At 36.3% G+C, this 17,780-nt stretch overlaps 1 protein-coding gene and 2 non-coding genes across 9 annotated transcripts in view; 1 reads left to right on the top strand and 2 right to left on the bottom strand.

Annotated features, from left to right (window-relative positions):
- Positions 1–17,780, bottom strand: part of HDAC4 (histone deacetylase 4) — a 304,732-nt gene that overhangs the window by 283,456 nt on the left and 3,496 nt on the right. The window lies entirely within an intron of this gene.
- On the top strand, positions 1,302–1,383 carry TRNAL-AAG (transfer RNA leucine (anticodon AAG)). Its single transcript has one exon. It is a non-coding gene; the product is annotated as a tRNA-Leu (tRNA).
- TRNAL-AAG (transfer RNA leucine (anticodon AAG)) lies at positions 1,727–1,808 on the bottom strand. The gene has a single exon. It is a non-coding gene; the product is annotated as a tRNA-Leu (tRNA).

Here is a 17,780-nt window from a genome sequence, read left to right as displayed (position 1 = left end):
ATCACCATATCATGGATTTTATCAATGATTTCTGGAGTAGTAACCTCAACAGGGCGTCCAGAACGTTCAGCGTCACTTGTGCCCATATGGCCACTCCGAAAATTTTAAAACCACTTATAAACTGTTCTAATCGAAGGTGCAGAGTCACCATAATCAAGCTTCTCTTTAGTCTCCTGAGGCGTTTTGCCTTTCATAAAGTAGTGTTTAACACAAACACACAAATTCAACACACGAAATTCTTTTTCGTCCATTTTTTGAAAATCTGGCCGAAACTTGGTGTGTGTTCTTCCAAGAGATGCTACTAACTAAACATAACCTCGATACGCGCCAGTGGTGCTATCTCTCTGACTTTGCACGGACTTTTCAAACGTCCCTCGTAATTTATCCAGAAAATAAAAATTAACCAGAAAATACCATATAATACAAAAAAAAATCTGACACCGGTCAAAATTTTCCGAAAATATGATAAGCAGATTAACAGTATGCTAAACAGCCAATGAGAATGATCCTTTGTTGGGTTCAAAGGATATGAATTCATCTATTTATTAATTATTAAATGTGATTGGCCCAATTTCTGTCTATTTGAAACGAATATCAGCGCCCATTTTCGGACACCGGTTTTTGGAAAGACCAATTAAATTGTTTTTAACCTAAATGTTGTAACTCTTTTATGTCTACAATTTTACGCGCATAACTTATATTTAAAAAAAAACATTCCATAGCCGGAAGTTCAGGCGTACCAACCAAAAAATAAATAAATAAAAAATAAAAATAACCATATCAGTGCTAAATTTATTCATAATTCTGTTCTTATCTGCTTAACGCCCACCATTTATTGTATTTTGTTCTAATATTATATTTATTTAGAGAGGCTATATTTAGTGTACAAAGTTCAAGCACGTGCTTGAAGGGCAATTCACATAAAAATAAATCTTTTACTTTTATTTACTGACCAACTAACAATTATTTACCATTTATTTGTAATGTTTTCTATAAATAAATATGAACAAACTTACATAACTGTACCCCTTTTTTTAGCATACAGAGGGTCTTGTTGTCCCTTTAACCCTTTTAAAGGTAGAATATTTTTATACATAACTATGTTAAATATACGCTGGTTAGTTCCTATTATAATTTTTACATTTATTTATTTTATTTTTTTTCAAATCATTAGTATGCGAATATAAATCCTTACGTAAGTAATAGGACCATACCAGTAGTAAAAATAGTAAATTGTAAATTAACGTCCAGCTGTATAGTCAATTTAAATACAAGAAATCATTCCCAATATGAACACATATGGTAGCGTGGCCGAGCGGTCTAAGGCGCTGGTTTAAGGCACCAGTCTCTTCGGAGGCGTGGGTTCGAATCCCACCGCTGCCACTAATATTTTTATTCAATTTAAAAAATAAAATTATCAAGGTGGCCGCTTATTTAAAAAAACACGTGGTATACATAATATAAAACGATTTTTAGAAAGTAGCAGTTACCCTTCAATCCTGGTTGACACATTGTGGTTAGAACCAGTTTTTTATAGTTCTATTTTTTTTTTAATGAACTTGTTCCATGAGTTGATCAGTTTAAAATTTGTACAAAGTATTTTACGACTTTTTAAAAATAATTTTAACATTATTTTTTAAAATAATTACCACTTGAAAGGAAAAATTTTGAAAGCCATAATTTTAATAAAGAATTTATATTTTTTTTTTAAATAAAAAAAAAATAGTGGCAGCGGTGGGATTCGAACCCACGCCCCCGAAGAGACTGGTGCCTTAAACCAGCGCCTTAGACCGCTCGGCCACGCTACCCGGTTAAGTCAGTCTACTTTCTATATTTAAATTGAATCAAAGCAAATCAGAAATATCGAGTTCATTTTAACAATCCAAATAGGTGCGCATGTATTAAACATTTGTTTAAAAAATTGCGCCATATTTTAGGAATTACTTTGACATCATTAGGTTTTTAAATATTATTTCCAAAATCTATAATCTGGAAAATTTGGCTAATTCAACCGAATTACATATTTCTGACCGGCGTAACTATTTTTTTTTTTTTTACTGCAATTATTTCAGTTTAAAATTTAATAATAAAAAAAATTAAATAAATAAAAATCTAAACAGGTTTTATTAATTATTGCGATTAGGTCAACTGTTGCAAGCAGTATTCTTATTGGAACACGTATATCTACAGGTAACCAAAATCAAGCATTCAGATGAACTGAACAGTAAACTGAGGGAGAACATTTACACAATTTGCACTTAAAGCGATTCTCCAGGCACAATACAGAGAATTCGATTCACCATTTGGGGTCTACCTCAAAACATAGAGTGGGGGAAAGAGTGAGTAAGACCGTGAGAAAAATAGTCTATGCTAACAACATTCTGTTCGTATTTAGAAGATAAAAAAAATATGTAGCGAAAACTGTGAATTAAACAAAATGGGGTTAACACTCTTTCTCAATAGGAGTAAGAGAAACAAAAATTTGAGAAAGGATGAAAAAGAGAGAAGTTAGTTTAAAGTTGCGACACCTGATTAATACAATCAATCTTTTGTATCAAGGTTGAGTGGGAAGGTTATAATAAACTTACCCCTGGTTATATCTTTAAAAACAGTTCCCCAACCCTTGGGGGGATCACCCTTAAAAACAAGATGGTTACGAGAACTCTTGACTGGTTTTAGAGTGTTACGACCTTGAACCATGCAGAAGGTTACTTAAACTCTTACGCCCATAGCGCTAAACACCCTGTGAGCTAACCTCTGATGCGAGGAGTGAAACACAATCAGCTGTGAACGCCCATAATACTTTCCCTTACTCAAGGTTTATATAACCAATAAGATTCCTCCTAACTTCCGATTACAGGAAGTCACCTAATTCTTAACGACAATTATGCACTTCTTAAAAACCTACTTTAGGCGGAAGTTTATCTCCAATATTAGAAATTCCCTTAAAAAGTTACTCAAATAAAAGCTATACAATTAAATGTATTATCCACATCGTTCTGAAAACAACTCCGTTGCCATTTTATAGGTCTCATTAATGTTTCCCTTCAAACTTGATTGCGAGCTAAAAAGTTGGTTTATATCTAAATGGCCCTGCCGATTTCTAAACAGGTTCGCTGTCTAGGGCTCTACCTAGCCGTCTATCCTGGAACCCCTCACACAAGACTTAAAAGACAAGAACTGATCGGACGTTACGGTCTACTAAGGAGACTCCTTGGACCGAAATCCTCCATGAACATACAAAACAAACTTTCACTTTATAAAACACTATTACGACCAATATGGAGATATGGAACAGAAATGTGCGGACTCCGCCAAACCATCCAATCATTTCAGTCCAAACTCCTCCGCCGAATCGTTAACGCGCCCATTCTATGTCCACCAACCGCACACACCATCAAGATCTCAACATTCCCTACGTAAATGAGTTAATCCACACCCGGAATTCCAAAATTTCCACAGCAAACTCACCGATCACCCAAATCCTCTGGCTCAATCACTATCCACATCGTCCCACCCTGACAATCCTCCACGTCGCTTAAAACGGCGTTGGCCACGTGAACTCATTACTTTCCAACCTCCAACAAGTTCCTAAGAGAGTTCCAGCGCTGGCTGATTTCTCTTTATTCATGTCATCGTGGTCGTGGCACTGAGCTCTGAACAGTCGCAAATAAAATTTTATATATCTAAATGGCATTTGAAAATCATTTTAAAAACAAAAATGAGTCCCTCAATAAAATTGAAAATTTGTGAAATTACTGGCCACACTGTTTCGCGCATCGTGGGCGTGGCCATGAGATATGCTCTTACATCTTTGACATTTACGTGTATCATGTATAAAGGCCATCACTACTTGGAAAATTTAAAATAAATTTTCTTTTAGAAAATATTTGTTTTTTTCAAAATTTAGGCTCATAATTTTTTTTTTAGCCTATTAGAAATTTATTAACCTATTCTAGAAATGCCAGGAAAATTGTACAAAACAAAAATGGTTGACAAAGTATTCGGCGAAATCTCAAAAAATCTAAAAGAGAGATTCAGTAAAGTAATTTCATCTGATTGACCAAATTTGACAAAAACTTTTTAGACGGAAGAGCCCCCTGAAGACATCCAAGAAAAGCCTAAAATCTAGAATTAATTCACAGACGACTTTCTTTTACAAAAAAAATCTCTAAAGTTTTAAGCTCCAAAATTTAGGATAAATTTTTACCCGAATTAGGCGTGAGGTCTAAATCCAAAAGATTTAATATGGATAATCCTGGGACTATTGTCCTCTTAGAATAAGTACATGTACAATTTGGAGGCCCTATTGGTTTGTCATGTATTTTATATATTTAAATTCAAAAAATAAGCAAGTATTTACAAAAATAAGAGTTAAAATTAAGGAAATAAATGCATTCAATTAGTATTTCGGAGGAAGCTGAGTAGAAAGGAGATGATTAAACAAAAGGGATTTAAAGATGGATAGGGTAGGAGCATGGCTGACAGATGAAGGTAAGGAGTTCCAGAGAGAAGTAGCGCGTATTAGGAAGGATTTGTCAAAGGATGAAGTACGGTGTGAGGGTATATAGAGATCAAAGTAACGAGATCTAGTATTACGAGAATGAATCGAAGGATTTGAACTTGAAGAGTTGGGAAAATATTAGTAGAAACTAATTTCAAGAAATAATAAGTTCATTTAAGGAAGAAGTATCTCCGGCGGACGGATTTTGACTCATCGAGTTACAGTCAAGTTTCCCTAATGGAGGGACCGACCCAAATCTTAGTATTAAGTTTCAGGGTTTCAGTTTAGAAGATATTTGGTTTACAGGTACATGCACTTGAAGCACTTTTTCCGGCTAAGGGGACCTAAACTTTTTAGGTATTTCTGTGGGGAAACTCGATGAACAGTGGATACGATTGCGATGCTTGCTTTTAAAATTTCAAACTGCGAATTTTGAAGACATCCTAACATTATAGTTCGGGAGAAGTGGCACAGTTTAAAGGAGCCTATCCCTGACACAACTCTCTCCAAAAAAGAACCTTTAGTAAGAGATTTTAGCAGGAAGATACAATATTTCTTAGTTGGGAATTCGTAATGAGCCTTTCTACTTGGTAGAAAGTTAATACAGAAAATTTAGATTGACCCCGGGGTGGATAATAAATCTTTTGTCCTAGAGACTAGACAGCCGTTGACAAGCAAGAGACAACTAGATGAACCATGGATCCACCAATTTTCTGAAGTAGAGAAAGGGGGTGGAGGTTGTAGGGACTAGTTAGTAAAAGAGTGGTTTACGAAGAATGTAGTAGTAAACGGACTAAAGGACGGACAACAGTACTACAACGGAAAAAGAAGAGGAACAAGTGAGTATACCAGCCAATAAAATAGAAAGAGAAGGTTATAGAAGGTTATAAGACAAAGTGAAGGTCGTCTGGGTGAAGAAGCGTGCGGAGGTAAAAGCACCAACATCCCGGCGGCACAGTCAGCAGGTAAGAGTGAGACAGAGTGATGATATCGATCAACGGCAAGTAGGGTGGGGATACGCTGGCTGTATAGGGGTGTGGGGAGATCGGCACGTGTATCCCCACCACCACTAGCTAGCACTGTCTGAGAGTGAACGCGCGCTTTGGAGGAAGCGGAGGCGGGAACAAGCATACAGGGTGGTTTCCAGAAATAGAACTGTGTTGTGGCCACGAGTATACCCCAGCTAGGGGAGGTTCTCTTTTTCTTCTGCCCTCTGCCGGCAACTCCTGCAACCATCCTACAGCCCCATTATCATCATTTCTTCTCTTTTATTATAAACTACTAACACCACCCTATCAACAACCCACTTCGCTTCCTTTCTCTAAACTATACTTGGATGATAAAACAGTAAAATATCGATTGTATTCACAATCAAGGAAAGAAAGTGATCAACAGCATTAGTGGCACGATAAGAGATCCTTAAAAGTGACTACCTCAACATTATCTCAAACGTGCCACTACGTATCTCTACGGACAAAACCTAACCTACCATCTACACGATTAGCTCTTTCTGCAATAATATAACATTCATTACTAATATCCTTAAAACTTGTTAAGATAAAACTATTTCTCTACTAATACTGCAGTCGTATAGATTCTAAATCTTTTATTTATTTATTTATTTTTCAACAGAAATATCGATTTTTGGGGACCAATGGGGCTGCAAAAAACGCAATATAATTTTTTGGGCAAAAAGTGCCCAAAAATAGAAGTGCCACTTAAATTACAAAATTGTTCAGGTTTTTTTTTTGGATGAGGATGATTGTTTGGAGGGAACAGATCTAACATTTTGTTTCAATTAAAATTTCCCTCCCAAAAAATGCTTCTTAAAACATTGGGGAGTTAAGTTTCGAATGAAATGAAAATGTTCCCAAAGATTTAAAAAAACATAAGTTCAAAAATAATGGGCCTAATTAGGCCCTCCTCCCCCCAAAAAATAAAAAGGCATTACAAAACTTATTTCTAATCATCAGAATGGTTCTAATAAAGAATTACAATTATCGTACTATACAGGGTGATCCATTTAAAACGCACCAATCGCTAATAACTTTTTAAGAAAGCGGAAATCCGGAAAAACCCAATAAATAAACTGTATGTTTTTTTAGGTCTAGTTTTCAAATTTTCCACCCCATGATGCTGTAACTTCCATTTTTGGCGAAGTTACGGCCCAAAAAACTGAACAGGGATTTCATAAGGACCACTGATTTTGACAATGATTAAGAAAACTACATAAAAAATTGTGAAAAATGACGTTAACCCTGTTTCGATATCCCTAATATTTGTTGAGATATTTAAGATCAAAGTTACAATTTTATCCTATTCGTGATCGGTTTTTCAATATTAATTTTCCACCAGAAATACACCATTTTTGGGAGGGTCCTCTGACTGCACAGAAAATGTTATTTGTGACGCAAAGTACTAAAAATAATAATAATAGAAGATTTTAAAGAATGTAGTGTAATGTATTGGTTGTGGGTGAATCAGGATAAATTGTGTTTTATCATCAAATAAAATCAATCATCACATCATGTTAATGCAAGACTTCTTGACCTATTATTACGGTAAGAATATCTTCGCAGGGGGTTGGTCTAGTGGTCAAGAGCGTGGCTTTGTAAGTGTAGGAGATCCCCAGTTCGAATCTCGCGTATGACTACATTTTATTTTTTTTAAAAAAGTATTATGATGTACTAAGTATTATGAATGTCTGTACCAAAGTTCCAAAGTGAAGTAGCACGAAGAGTGAAGAGTGAAGTGGAGCATAGATTTGTCACCCGTCAGTTTTCCTGTGAAGAAGGTTATGCAGTAGTGACAGGGAATGCACGGAGAAATTGCGTTTGGAATGGTTGGATAGATATAACAAGAATTTGGGATATAGCTTGGAATAGGAAGGCCCCCCAAAAGGAAGAGGCACTGGCTGCTGAATTCAGGGTGGAGAAACAGGTTAGCCAACTCATTATACAGATACTGCACTCTAAAGGGATACCTAATCAAGATAATTGCTTAAAAGGTCCCTCAATTGGAATTTTTCAAGGACAAATGTTTAATCTAAAGCTAGCAGATCTATAATTTCGCAACGTGGGTACCAAGTCAAAGAAGTTGTTTTCCAGAAAACGTCACAAATAACTTGAAAATCGATTAAAAAGAAAGTGGACTTCCGTTATAGCATCGACTAGTGGTAATTTACCTCTAAATTGCATCATAGACCTCCCACCTTAACCTCCGTGGCTATAACTTGGCAATCAATTATGACGAAATGTTTAAGAATGTAAGCTCGTAAACAAGTAAGTTCATAAAAAAAAAAAAAGAAGGTGATGAACAACTAATATTTATCGATTATTATCGATCAGTACATACTATACAGCCCGTAAGGCTTACTAGCCCATGTCCTTGACAATGGGCAGTAAACATTCATTTTTAACGAACAGCTGGCCGTGGGAGATTAATTAGATGGTAATTAAAAAAGCTCCGCCCCCCCAAATATTGATGACTTACAAGTCTTTGAAGTTATATAATGCTGTAAAACTAACTTCGCCAACTAGTATTTTGTTTAAAGATCCTGCATTTGTTAGTGGAAAGTACTGCAACGATAGGAGCTCAATTTTACTCCTATTTAAGAAACCCGAGCTTAAATTAAGTCATAAAAGTGGACAATTAACTTTATAATGGTTTCGAGACGTGTTGTTGCTTTACAAAATAAATTAAATATTTTTTTTCTTTATTATTTATTTTGCGATTGTAATTAATTACAACAAGGAAAAGAGATTAGGGTAAGGAAATAGTGTACATACATACACACGTGCACATGCATATGCACCCAGAGACATGAATGGAGTAAACGACGACCATCCAATGATGGAAGCCGTTAATTCGCCACGTTGGCAAGCTTAAACAGCAACCATCCTAGGAGATCGGGCGTTAAGTGTTGAGATGATAGCGTGGCCACCGCGCTTTAGTCTGCGCTGGAGATTTGAAGGTGGAAGTGCTGGAGTAGACATGTTGTGGGAACAGAAGGTTGTAATGACTGTTCTAGATTTGGGTGGAGTTTTTTGTACCGAGATTGGGGCTATTTCAGAGACAAGAGGAATATTTAGATCAGAGTGTTTAGTATGATTGGAGACGTAGAAGGAAGCGTTAACTATTGTACTTAGAATTTTAGACTATTAGAAGTTCTTAGAAGTTTAAAGCCGGTCGATGTTCGACTTTTTGGCACTATTTAATTAAATAAATAATAAAAAATATTTTGAAACAAGGATCTACTCAAAACTTCTTTCAAAGAAGTCCTTTTGTGCAGCCAGACATGTCTATTAACGCTTCCGTCTTAGCAGGAAGCAGTGCTGTCAATGAAGAGTGTATCAACTAGAAGAAAAGCCAGAAATCACACGCAACCTCATCGGGAGAGTTGGAAGACTGAAAAAAAAAAGCCCAGGTGTGTTCTGTTTAGCCAGGAAAATTCTGAAGAATGGTCAATAGGAGAAATGCCTTGAAGGTCCGGCTTCTAAAAAAGGTCACGAAGAGGGTGCAGAACAACTCCTTAAAGATGGTAATGTCGTAGGGTAAGTATTGGTCATGTACCAAGCCAATAGAGTCACACAAAAAGAACACACATCGCGAAAACACATTTCCGCCTACTCCTCAAATTTGTTACAGAATTACCTGGCCAAAAATAGCATACCTGTGCTCTGTCAGAGTCTCCCCTATTCTTCCAACATGGTTCCGCGTAAACTCCTGACTTTGATTCTAGCTTAAAATGCCCCAGAAAATAAGGATCAGATTTAAATTCAGGCAGAATACAGCGAGTTACCTAAAAAATTAGCGTTTTAGCACTGCTTCTGGCATTAGTTAAGGGGTTAACTGACTTGAAACTATGGTTATATTCACAGTACTAGCCATTATCTTTGACTTTATTCGTTGTAGCATCCCATGTTTATCCTGGTTTTGGAATTTTATCCAGCATCAGAGGAAGATTAAGCAGTTTTGGGTTTAGAAAAGTAGGAATTTTTTTAAAAATTTCTTTTAAGGACGAAGGAAACTTTATTAAATGTAATGCAAAGTAATCTCCTTAAATTTCAGACGTAGCTGAACCTAGCACTACCAATTAGGTGTCATTGTCGGAGCCGGTAGCACATACTTTACTATTAACTATTTTTTTTAACAAATAAAAAAGTAGCGGAACGCGAGATTCCAACTGGTAATCGCCCACTTAGAAAGCCACGCTTCATAACCACTACACCAACACCTACCCCACCTGATAGCCAGTTTTTCAGGACAGAAAATACTGCACAGAAAATCGGTTCTATCACAATCAATCCTCAAATGAGGACTAAAGAGAAAACAGAATATTTCTCACGATGAAAAAAGAAAAAATAAATAAAATAAAAGCTGAAAAGGATTTTAAGGAGATAAAGAGGGGATTGAAAGAGGGTAAGTGGTAGAAAAGATCGATGTTATATGAGTATAAAGTGACATTGAACTGAAATGGCCTTGAATTTTTGGGTGTGAGTTAACTCGAAAGGCCATAAAAAAAAAGGTACTGAGAAAGAGAAAGACGACGAAAAGAAAGAGATAAAGATTAAGGATGATGGAAAGATGGCGAACTCCAGCGTCTCGCAGAAAGAGGCCGAGAATTAAGAGAATACGAAAGAGAATGTTTTAGCGAAAAAGAAAAAAAAAACCAGCGAAGAATGAAGTGAAACTGAGGGACGGTAGAGGGGCAGCAGTGGGCTAAATATAACTCTGGGTCTATATCTCCGCCTCCGAGGACGGGAATAGAACCACCCACAATAACCAGTGTAGTGCCACCCCCAACTGGGCCAAATTCTCTCTCACTGTCACTGCTTGTTATTTCGCTACTCAGCAGGGTATTTATTTTTTTTTTTAAAAATATTAAGTTTAGCAGATTTTTAGATTTAAATAAATAAATCTGCAGCTAAAATTTTACTGGGAATATCTGGAAACCGCAAATTCTACAAATCAAATATTTTTTTTTTTTAAACTTGGAATGTTTAAAGTAGAGATTCTACGAGAGGACACCATATACAACAGGATATCCCAACACTTGGCATATGCGGAAGACGTGTTAATTGTTGCTAGGTCAAGGGCAGCATTAGGAGGAGCATTTGAAGAGTTTGAACAAAATACGAGGCCTGGAGATAAACCAAGAGAAGACAAAGCTTATGCGCACCTCAAGGCTCCAGAGCCAACGAGAAGAGCAAGTTCAGATAAAGGTACCGGAAAAGATGAGAACCGCGGCCTTCGAAGATTACATTTCTTCCCATTATCCGGGCTCATATCGTTTATTTACAGATGGGTCCAAAATCAATAATAAAGTCGGAAGTGCTGTGTATGATCCGGTTCGGAACTATTTTACGATAATTAAATTAGAAGATGAGGCGTCCATCTATACAGCGGAGCTAATTGCTATTTTATCGGCTTTAAAATATATTTATTCGTTGTCGGAGAAAAAATATACCATTATTAGTGACAGCCAGAGTGCGTTGTGTAAATTATCACATATACACAACCAGTCTGCAGGAATGAATCACATTATCGCAGAGATTGTAGAAACTATTGCCATCTTTAAAGAGAAGGGAGTCTGCATTAATTTTTTGTGGGTAAGAGGTCATTGTGGTATAAAAGAGAATGAAATTGTTGATACACTTGCAAAGGAAGCCACCAATAGTGGGGAAATGGCTAATTATAAATTACCACACACCGATATCAAGGGTATAATTGCAAAAGCAGCACTACAAAAATGGCAGACAGATTACAATAATGGTGATAAAGGTAGATTCTATAAAACTATGGCAGATCAGTTACCGAGACAACCATGGTTTAAGGGAACTGTCACTAATAAATGGGTTGTTACGACAATAAGCAGGCTGAGAGCGAACCACGCGGTGTGCGGATCGTATCTACACAGGATCAACAGAAGGTCCTCTCCTCTTTGCGTAGATTGCAATGAGGAGGAAGATTTCAAACATGTAATAATGATATGTCCACGTTATGTGGTAGAAAGGAAACGAATGTTTGACGATATATACAGGTATTTAGATGCACCATTTCGCTACGAAGATATTATATTCTCCACCAACATTTATGTGCTTAAGTCGATAGCAGAGCTAGCAATGAAATATGAATGTATTTAGAAGCTATAGCCGAATCAGAATGAATGGAACAAAATGCTTAGAGAAGGATTACGTGATTTTAATTTTGGTTAAGCGAGAAGGATGGCAGGAGCACAGTGTGCTGCTCCATCCATTAGCAGTAGTTTATGTAAATAGCGGTATATAGTAGAGGGATGAATGTGTGAAGCGAATGTATTTGTAGGTAAGAATGGAGAGTGAGTGATATTCTAGTGATAAGCACCTAGACGATGCTGGCTGTATGGCGGAAGCCAATGCCAAAAAAAGAAAACAAAAAAAAAAAAAAAAGTTCAGATTCTCAATTATACCTTCTCCACACATGCGACAAAATTCAAATACCTTGGCTCCGTACTGACAGCAAATTGTTGCTGTAACTGCAGGAAACAGATATTTGTATGCGTTACAAAAAAGGTTTTGCGATTTAAGAATTTGTCACGTCCGGCAAAAATTATTATTTAGAAAAACAATAATAAGGCCGGTAGTGGTGTACGGTAGCGGAGTATCTTGGGCAATGACTTGCAAGAATGTGCTGAGGATATGGGAGCGAAAAGTGTTGCGAAAAATCTGCCCGGCCCGGAGTACATTGACGGGGTGAATGGGAGGCTGCGAAAGAACGAAGAACTCGAAGAAACTATACGGAGAACCCGGACATAGTTTCTTGTATCACAAAAAGGCAGGCTGAGGTGACTAGGCCAATGTTGAACGGATGCCCCATCATCGAGTTCCTAGAAAAGTATTATATGGACACCCGGGGGGGGGGCGCAAGACGTAGGGGTCGTCCCAGGATAAGATGGTTGGATGACGTAGAAAGAGATCTGCGAAAGTTGGGTGTTAGAAGATGGCGCCTAAAAGCCGAGGACAGGGAAGAGTGGCACCCTCTCTTGAATGCGGTCCAGGTCCTACTGTAGGACTTCAGCACCATGGGAAGAAGAAGAAGAAGAAGAAGAAGAGATTCACGAGATTGTAATATCATGGTTACCTCTTTCATGAATACCTAATTTCGCATATATAACATTTACACCGACAATACATTTCAAGATTCTGTTCGCTAACTTACTTTTCTAAAAGTTCTTGTAATAGAATTGGCCAGAGAAATTGTTCTAGTAAAACGGTGTAGATCTTCATGATTACTATGAGTATTCCGACAATAACATAAGAATAAAAGAGCCATTTTTGAGAAAATTTTCTATTAATTTTGTAACTAAATTCCCAAAGAAAAATTCTCTTAAACGCCATTTATTAGGACTCAGGTAACCAAAAAATGTGTATTTCGAGTACAAAAAAAACATGGGCAATCTGATCTCTAAGTCTCAGTTTAAAGAAAAGTAAAAATGAAATGAGAAATAAAGTTAGGGCTAAACTTAGAAGTGAATGCAAAGAGGAAAACGTCAATTCTAACGACACCAACTTACTGAACAGAACTGATAAAATATTTAGCCCCTTTTAAGGTGTAGTATGGTAAATGATAGCGCCACTTTAAATAATTCCTCTGTACTAGTTATTGTCACCAACTTTAAGTGTGAAGTGAAATGGACAAAGAGAATAATTACAAACTCTAAATGTGAACATCTCTAATTCACTTATTTCCTTTTTAGTCCAAAAATTTGAATCACAATTCTCACAAAACCACATAAAATTTGTAAATTCGTACATTACACTAAACTAGAGGACCATCAAAGTGGTCTATATAGACCCCCATGGGTCTATTTAACAAAAATAGGGGGTCGATCTGAGCCAGAGGGGGTCGAAGGAAAAACAATTTCGAACCCAATTTAGCGAACCTTGCAAAGAAACACTCATCTCATTAAGAAGCAATACTGTAGTTACTTTACTTATTTATAATTACTTATTATTTAATAAATATTAAGGTATTTAAATTTCAACATTCAAGATATTTTTCAGACACACTTACATAAAATAGAATCCTGGGCAAAGAAGTGGCGGATTAAAATGAACCCACAGAAATGGCATGCCACGTTTATTCTCCGGCGGGGCTCCTGTCCGCCTGTCCTCTTCAACAGCAATCCTCTTCCTTATACAGATCTGGTGCGCTACCTTGGGCTCTACATAGACAAGCGACTCACGTGGAACCCACACACTAGACTTAAAAGACAAGCAATGACAAAACGTGCGAAACTACTTTACAGACTTCTTGGACGACGCTCCCAAATTACCCACTGAACTCAAACGATTAATATACAATACTATTCTCAAACCTATGTGGACTTACGGGACTAGAGCTGTGAGGTTCAGCTGAACCTATAAACATACGGACAGTACAAAACATTTCAGTCAAAACTCCTCCGACAGATAGCTGACGCTCCTTTCTACGGTGACTAACCTCACTCTTCAAAAAGATCTCAACATTCCCTTCATACACCAACACGCCAAGACTAAATATCAAAAATTCCATACTACTCTCTCGACTAGCTCCAATCCTCTTGTACAGTCTCTCGCCTCCTCTGACATCCCTAATACTCCTCGCTGACTGAATCGCCAGTGGTCCCGCGACTTCCTTACAGTCTGAAGAACTAAATCTCTCCTCTCTCCTACTCATATTCTCCTCCTTACATTCCTCTCTCTCCTATAGAGAGTGCTACCGCTGGGTAGCTTCTCTCCTCCTGCTCTTCCCGCACCAGTTCATCTTATTCACCTCCTATTTACTTATTGTATATATTTATACAGATTGTAAATTACAAAATAAATAAATAAATAAAAAGATATTTTTCATAAAACTATTGTTACACAATGTAAAATTACTTTAATAAATGTTTAAAATCATAAAATAAACGTACAAACACAAGTACACCTAATAGATAGTTTTATTTTTAATTAACTGAAAATTACTAGGGGGTCGATGGAGATTTCGAAAAATTATATAGGGGGGTCCATGATCAAAAAAGTTTGGCGACCCCCTGCACTAAACTTTTAACTTAATAGAAAGCCTCCCAAACCTTTTTCTGTGAAATTAAAAATAAGATAAAATAAAGGAAATCAAATAAGCCTAGAAAACTAGTTACAACAAAGTGAATGATCTTTTGTGTAAAAAGATACATCCGGTTGGAGAATAACCTATAAATTAGATTTTTAGTAACAACGGTGTACAAAGGTTAGGGCAATTCATTAAAGAAAATGACCATTTTTTTGATGAACCTACCCAAACCTTAGCACAGAAGAACGCTTTCTCGAATTATCCGAAAATATGTTTTTAATAAAAAGTATACTCCTATTTATATTATAATAAGTACACCAAGTTTTCCAAAAAAAAAGTCGTAGGAATTGTTTACGAAAAACCTCAAAATAGTAAAAGAAAAAAAATCTTTCATTTCACACAAGAAGTGGAAATCCCACTCGGCCAGCCGATGTACTTTGAATTTAAAATTTTAGTTCTAGGAGGCAAGACGAAATATCAGATTGAGAAGAACAAATTAGCATTTTGTTGAGAGATTTTAATCCAGCTAAGTTGAAGCTGGGCCCTTGGAGGAAAAAGAAAAGTAAGGGATAGGAGCTGGTTAAACCAGACTCTGTACGAAGGATCTCTTTCATGTTTCCATAAGGACGAAAAAAGTTCAAATTGAGAAGAACAAAGTTAGCACTGTTGACAAATATTAATCCAGCTAAGTTGAAACTGGACCTCTGGAGGAGAAAGAAGTAGGTGAGAGATGGATGAAGCTGGATGGATCAGGATACGAAGAATACGATAAGTCTCCAGAAGAAATAATAATAATTATTATTATTATAATTATAATCTTCCAGAAGATAGGTAGGAGAGTACAGATTGAGAACAAAGTTAGCTCTTCCTGAAGACAGTTTTTAATCGCTAAGTTGAAGCTGGACCCGTTAGAGGAATCAATTTGAAATATAAACGTTCAGCTATCTACGATTTTAAGATATTTTGGAAGAACAGCGGGACATGCTACAGTTAAAAGTAGATGCTACACTCTTTCCAAAAAATGCACTTCTTCCAAAGGCAATCACCACAGAAAGGGAGCTGTGTCAGCCTCATTTCTTATTAAAAAATATATTTAAATGACTCTCGCACAGAATGGCAAAACTAATGTTTGAAATTGGGAAAAACAAAGCTGTCTAAAATGTTTTCCACTAGTTTTCTAGACTAAGATTTAATTTTAGAAGAGCTAGTTTGCAGAAAGATGTTTCAATTACTAGTCATGATTAATTATTTATAGCTTCATGAAGTTAGACCAATATTTTTCTTTTAGATTACAGAATAAAGGAGTCTAAAATTATAAAAAATACTTGAATGGTAATTTTAACTTATATTTAGCACGCAAAGGAATAAGGCAATCACTAGTGATTTCAATTCAATATGAACTTCTTTCACTGAATGTTCTACAATAAGAGACTTATTATTTAGTGATTGCTAAAAAAACCTATATTTCGAACTCAGATGATCATAAAAATTCGACATCGAAAACTTGAAACAATTATAACACTTCCCTTGATGATATTAAAAGTAATAGATGTAAAATAATTCTATTATAAAGTTCAGACTAGAAATTTGGATACTACTCTAAATGTACTACATCAGTTACAGCTGTCAAACAACTTAAATGGACAGTAGGGCTTACTTCCAAGTGTAGGAATACATTGAACTGTTGCTAAGTTACCATACAGATTTATAACGAACAGTAAACTGTACGGGGAACAGAGATAATTTCATGGAAACTGCAAACAGAATATGAATGAAATTAGCTGTCACTTGTTAAATTGGATTCCTTCTTCCAAGAAGTACACCCGTGAGGATTGGCTTGCGCGAGTGAGGAGGTAGAGGGGAATCTATCTTGAGGGGGAGGAGCTACCTCTCAAGTCCATGGTCATAATCTATTGATTTGATTTAGTCTGGTAAAGAGATAAGTTTTAAGCTTGATGGTGAAATATTTGAATCAAGTGTAAATGTTGGGCTGTTCAATTTAAAAATTGTCACCAGCGCAGTCTGGTGATGCTTTAATAAGTTTTATCCATTGCAAGGATATTCGCAAACAGAAACAAAATCCACTTGTAATGAGGGCTTTTAATTCTTTAGTTGAGTAAAGGCTGAAATGGCGGAGCCTAGTGATACTGGGGGGCCTAACAAGACTATTAGTGATTTTTTAGTGTATCTTAAAAGGTTTTTTTTTTAAAAAAAAGTAAGTATTAGGCGCCCTACTATCAAGAATTCAGAAACAGTACAACTTAAACTAGTCAGGGCTATTGTCTAGAATCTTCAGTTAAGTTTTAACTAGTGTTGTATCCTCTTCTATCAAATAAAACTCGCAAAGGCTCTGTTTTATGTCGTGTCTTGTGGTGCATCTGTTCAGTTCTGTACGGTCTGCAGTGGCTCGTCGAACGAATAACAGCAAGAACATTTCTTAACGAACTTCAGCGAATAATAAACTTTTTGCCCCAGTATATCCTCATTCTTTGACTGTAACTTGATTTTGCACCAATATTTTGATGGTACATTAGGAGACACTTCACAGAAACTTAAGAAAGATCACCCAGTTTACGTGAGGTTATCATGGAATACTTCCTCCGACTGGAGAACTACTAAATCATTACTCCTACATCCTGAATAACCAATATCATCCCAACATTTCAATAGTGATTTTGTCCTGGCCTATCAACATCGAACAACATTTGCAATATCTCAGAACTTTATCTTAAAAATGGTAAAAAGACATTAAGGGTGTTGTATCCTCTTCTATCAGATAAAACCTACAAAGACTCTGTCTTATGTCGTGTCTTGTGGTTCAGTTCTGTACGGTGTGCAATGGCTCGTCAAAAGGGCTTCAGGCGAACGAATAACAGCCAAGAATATTTATTTCCATAAATACCAATTGCATTTCCCATTCATTAAAATCAAACATTTTTATAGATGTAGACTTTCAGGTAGACATAGTCAATATATAGTAATCAAGATTTAGAAATACCCCAGCCTTTCAACAATCAACAGATTTTAAGGATGGAAGACATCAATAATCTGCAGAACTTACGCCAAGATAACCAAAAAACAATGACCCAAAAATAAGAAGCTAACAGAATGCCGACAAAACAAATTTATTAGAGACAATTTTCTTGGTCAAAATATCGTAATCAGTAATTATTGTAGATCACTTTCCATCAAATCATCAATA

This window comes from Rhodnius prolixus, unplaced genomic scaffold (assembly GCF_049639745.1).
Source record: "Rhodnius prolixus isolate KJV_2025 unplaced genomic scaffold, Rpr scaffold_7, whole genome shotgun sequence".
In the NCBI taxonomy this organism is placed as follows: Eukaryota; Metazoa; Arthropoda; class Insecta; order Hemiptera; family Reduviidae; genus Rhodnius; species Rhodnius prolixus.
The sequence above is the reverse complement of the archived record's forward strand: the minus strand, read 5'-3'. Positions and strand labels throughout refer to the sequence as shown.